Here is a 6,000-nt window from a genome sequence, read left to right as displayed (position 1 = left end):
GATAGATTATGGGGTGCACCAGGCAACTTTCTCGGTGATGGCAGACTGCAAACAGATGCAAGCGACCAGCTAGATCTGTGATTATAAAGTAGAGAGTGCAGTTTCTTCATGCTCATTCTGAAGCCAAGCTGTTTGCTGTATCAGATTACTTACACCGGTAACTGAGATAATGATCTGCGTTCAACTAAACAGGGGCTATGTACTGTTATCTTTATTGCAGTACTAAAAACCAGATGTCAGTGTCTTAAGCAGGCCGGAAGAGAAGAATAAAAGGGATTTACAGTTAAGTTTTGCCTTCCTACCTTTTGTTCCTACCCTTCAGACCTTTTCTCCACTCCAATCTCCCTCCTCTTTTTTTACATCTAACTCAGGGGCTGGCAAAATACTGCCCCCAGGGCCAAATCCAGCCAGCTGCCTGTCCATGGTCCTCAAACTAGAGATAGGTGTGGTTTTTTAAAAATATTTATTAATGTTTGTCTATTTTTGAGAGAGAGAGCAAGAGACAGAGTGTGAATGGGGAAGGGGCAGAGAGGAAGGGAGACACAGAATCCAAAACAGGCTCCAGGCTCCAAGCTGTCAGCATAGAGCTCCACACCGGGTGGACTCAAACTCAGGAACGGTGAGATCATGACCTGAGCAGAGGGCAGACACCCAACCAACTGAGCCACCCAGGCAACTGAAACTAGGGATAGTTTTAAAAGATTGCCCTTTAGGGGCGCCTGGGTGGCTCAGTTGGTAAAGCGTCTGACTATGGCTCGGGTCATGATCTCATGGTTTGTGGGTTCAAGCCCTGCGTCTGGCTCTGTGTTGACAGCTAGCTCAGAGCCTGGAGTCAGTTTCAGATTCTGTATCTCCCTCTCTCTCTGACCCTCCCCTCTTCATGCTGTCTCTCTCTCTCAGAAATAAATAAAACAAAAAAAAAAATAAAATAAAAGATTGCCCTTTAAATGGTTATGTAAGTATCTTTATAATGGTCTCAATTTTACCTCTTTGCCTGCAAATCCTGAAATCTTTATGATCTGGTCCTTGAAGAAAAAGTTTGTTGAGCCTGGTCTAGCTCACAAAGCAGCATTTGCAGAGAAGAAAATTGCAAGCAAATGCCCATTTTTATTTCCAGTAGATTTTTTCACGTACCTGTTAAGGACTTGAAAGTACACACCAGGTAAGGGTCCAAATTTAATCCAGGTGGAATCTTGTCTCATGATGATGCCTCAACAAGGCTCCTCCTTCTGAGCAGGTTTGTGTTGGACTTTTTTTTCAGGATTCATGAGTTATTAAAGGTTCTAGAGCAGGTAGTAGCTTTTTATCCCTCCATGTGACAAAATATGCTTTGAGTGCTGACGGAAGATGGGACAGGCCCTGTGACAGAGGATGAATATACTTTAGTGAATAAAATCCATACATCCAGGGCCTCGTGAAAATTGCAATCCAATCACCCTGTGCACAATCCACGTGTATGTGGCCCTCAGATGGTGGTTTACAAACCAGTTGCATCAGCCTCACTTGGGACTTGGTAGAAATGCAAATTCTCAGGTCCCACACTAGATCTACTGAATCAGAAGTCTGAGACCGGTGGGTCCAGTGGTCTCAAGTTTGAGAACCACTGAGCTAAGCCAATAAAATTTGTGCTGGGACAGAGATTTCACAAATCAGGCTTTAAGAATGTAATTTATTTTTTACAAAACTCATGTTATAGGGTACTTTGGGCACCTCACTATTCTCTGTGTTTATTTTTAGTAAAGTTAAAAGAAACTGATAGTAAAAGCATACTACAGAATGTATACATTGCTTAGTATGTGTAGGACATGGAGCTGGGGGCTTCAGCAAATGCTGAGATAAAACCTGCTTATCGCCTTGCTGCCTTCCCAGTGAAAAATAAGGTGAGCCTATTCTGTAAATGCCCAAATAGTGAGTGTTTTAGGTTTTGTGGGCCACATGGTCTCTGTCATGACCATTCAATTCTGTTTTTATAGCACAAAAGCAGCATAACTATAGATTATATGTACATAAATGAGCATAGCTATGTTCCAAATAAAACTTTATTTACAAAAACAGGCAGCAGATTCATGGGTTATAGTTTGCCACACCCTGTTATGCAGCACCATTTACAATAGACCATTCCATGTGATGCCGTAAAGCCATCCTGTATCATTCCACTATATATTTCATCCTGTTATCACTCTTCACACAATTCTCCCTGATCACCTATTTTTGACTTTACAAAGCTCTATTAGTATCTTGTTTGTGCAAAAATTGCTCACAGCAGTAGCTTCTAGATGTAACTTTGCTCCAATGAATGTTCATGTTTTACTTGTTTATTATCACAGTATTAATGATTGTGACCAAAAAACCCTTGAAGTTAATATTATTATTTTAAAGATTAGAAACTAAGGCTTAAAGAGTTAAAACAAATTGTTGAAATTCATGCAAATAACAAGTTTTGGAGCCAAGGCTCAAATTCTGTTTTTTCTAGCACCAAAGTTCAGACCATTAGCCGTTACCAGGTACTTCCTTCCCTATGCACTGAACAGCCAATATGTGCTTAATGTTTAATCAGAAACTGGATTTCAGGGTACACATGCAACATTTATGTTTGATTGGCTATTTCTCTTCTTGACTCTGTTCTAGGACTGTGGTCCCAGTTTCATGTCAATGGATATTCTTAAGTCCTGGGACCATCACACTTGTATTGTAAATGGACCATAACCCAAAACCGTAAGTGCAATACTACTTAGATAATTCTAGAATAATAATAATCTTTAATGGCTCGATCATGAACATAATATCTTTTGCAACATGGTTTTAAGTCATTTTTCCAAGGTCTAACTCTCTGTGTGACCAATAGCAGATCTTTCCCCTCTTTGGATATTAATTTCAGACCTGATACTAAGGATCTTCATCTATATATTATCAAGAAACCTATCTCTTTTAGTACAAAATTCTAAATCTATGACAACATGACATTCTTCCTTCAACTATGCCACTATTAAGGAAAAAAACCCATGTGTTTTCCATGGTTACAGAATGCACACGTCTTCTGCTGATACATCTGTTAAACTAACTGTGCAACTTTGTTGGATTTACAACTAAAGAATCAAGGAAAAAATCATTGCAAAATGTGGAGGAGAAATTAGTACCTGTGGCCACCATCATTTCTAAAGAAATCATAAACAAGGCCAAAAATGATAACATTTTCAGGGAGTTCATGTGCAATATTCTGAAAATTGGAAGAGAAAATATAGGTTGATAAAATAAAGCATGTTAAATCTGAGGATAAGAGCAGATCTATACAGATGGAAACATCAATGAACAAGCAACCATATGCATGTTTTCAGGTCAGATGCAAAGCCACATGAAAATAGATCGGAAAGCACTAAAGACTGACAGGCATGCATTTGAAAGAGAGGAATTTAAACTCAACTTCTTTAGAGGAAGAAAAAGCCTCACCATCATTATGTTCCGCTAATAAGACTGACATGTTGATCATTCAGGGAAGAAGAGGAATCAGACACAGAAGAGAAATGGCTTACAACAATCAACACAGAAAGGAGGTCTAGGCTTTCCTGAAGATTCATCAGTTTGCCCAGTGCATGCTTCATATGAATTTTTTACCATTCAAAGTGAAATGAAAAAAATGAGGACTTTTCCATGAAGCTGCATGCATCCAACTTAATGGATAGTGTTGGTTCTTAGATTATGTCCTTCCCTTTTTATTGTTGTTGCAAAATTTATTTCCTCTAAATGTAATGATGAGAGTAACTAATAGTTGGCTTGGTGCTCTTCCTCATTGTCTTTACTTAACAAGATGTAAGTTTATCAACTTTCTATCAGCTCCATCAAAACAAAAATTGAAATTTTTTTAGTTCATGAAATCCAAAGGGCCATGAAACCTGACTTGTGTGACACTTGGATGCTGTGATTTTGTGGATGCTCACAATAGCTTCATGGTTTAGGCCCTGTTTGATTCACATGTTTTGCACTTGTTATTTATGGCTGTTCCCCAAATCCATCAAGAAATGTATCATCATTTGAAATTCAAACAAGAATGCTGAAGTCTGTGAAAGCACAAAGTCAAGCAGCTATTGAGATGGCTGTCTCACTTCTTAGGTCATCAAGGAAATGCGAATTAAAACAACAATGAGATACTACTACACACCTATTAGAATGGCCAAAATCCAGAACACTGAAAACACCAAATGCTGACGGGAACGTGGAGCCATAGGAACTCTTATAAATTGTTGGTGGAAAAGCAAAATGGAATCGCCCCTTTGGGAAACGGTTTTGGTGTTTATTCCCAAAATGAATATACACTTATATATAATCTAGCAATCATGCTCCTGGGTGTTGACCCAAAAGAGTGGAAAATTTAAGTATTTACAAAAACTACACACTGCTATTTAGAGCAGCAGGTTTGTTTTTCATAATTGTGAAAACCTGGAAGTAGTCAAGATGTCCTTTAGCACCTGAATGGATAACAAAATGTGGAATGTCCAGACAATGGAATATTATTCAACATGACAAACAACAACAACAACAACAACACTGAGCTGTCAACTCATGAAACTACATGGAGGAAGCTTGAACGTCTATTACTAAGTAAATGAAGCCAACCAGAAAGGCTACATACTATCTGATTCCAACAACATGACATTCTGGAAAAAGCAAAATTATGAAGACAGCAGAAGGAACTGTGGTTATCAGCATCTGAAAGGGAGAGGGTGGTAGGAGGCAGAGCACAGAGGATTTTCAGGGCAGTAGTTTCAGAAACTGCTCTGTATGATACCATGAGGGTGCATACACATCAGTATACATTTGTCCAAACTCACAGAGTGTACAACACCAAGAATGAGCCCCAGTGTAAACTATGGACTTTGTGATTATGATGTGATATATAGGTTCACCAAATGTACCAAAGTACCATTCTGGTGGGGAACACTGATGTTAGGTGAGGCTGCACATATGTGAGGACAGGGAGCATATGGGAAGTCTCTGGATCTTCTCAATTTTGCTGGGAATAAAACTGCTCTAAAAATAAACTGTTAATATTCTTAATTTTGTAATGTATTTATTTTTGAGAGACAGAGAGCGTGTTAGTGGGAGAGGGGAGGAGAGAGAGAGGGAGACAGAATCCAAAGCAGGCTGCAGGCTTTGAGCTGTCAGCACAGAGCCTGTTGCCGGACTCGAACCCACAAACCACAAGTTCATTACCTGAGCCAAAATTGGATGCCTAACTGACTGAACCACCAAGGTACCCCTAAACTGTTAATATTTTTAAATAATCACCCATAACACCTCTGTCCTCTCTCATAGGTAATGCAGCCTCTGGTACCTGATCAAGAATAACAGAAATCTTAGTAATGTAATATTGAAAATTGGCAAAACTCATACTTACCTTCAAAGGGACACAAACAGTAATCAACAGAAAGATATTCATTCTCACCCACAACCTCTGTGGCTCCGTGTTAAAGTTTCCCCCAAACACCAAAGACGATGTAAGTGATTTTACATGTTTATGTATCTTAATGTGGTGGAATCTACCAGAATGCTCCATAGCATTTTGGACATACTCCATTTTGGAAGAGTTGGAAAAACATTTGGCAGCATTTTATGCATTTCGTTTTAATTTAGAGGAGGGACATTTGAGATCTGCAATCAAGAAAAAGTTTGGCTGTGATGAACTGATGTAATTCACAATTTAAACTCATTTGAGAAAAATAACAGCAGTCACATTTGCCAAGGGGACAACTGGAATACACAGCAATGTGGCAGTAGCGGAAGGAGAGGGGTCCCAGCTTGTTGATAGTACTCTGCGTTAGGAATTAAAAGGGCAGAACAAGCATCCATGGACAATCATTTCACATTTTATGAATACAATAGAGATTTTTCTTTTCAAAAGGATTCATTCAAGAAGGTGTAATAATGACAGCCTGTGTGCAGCTACAACCTTATGATGAGTGGGGTATTGAAGGAAGGAAATATTTCATATTGAATTGTGTTTGT

This window comes from Hyaena hyaena, unplaced genomic scaffold (genome assembly GCF_003009895.1).
Source record: "Hyaena hyaena isolate Hyena2069 unplaced genomic scaffold, ASM300989v1 scaffold_320, whole genome shotgun sequence".
NCBI lineage: Eukaryota > Metazoa > Chordata > Mammalia > Carnivora > Hyaenidae > Hyaena > Hyaena hyaena.
This window is presented reverse-complemented; position numbering follows the sequence as displayed.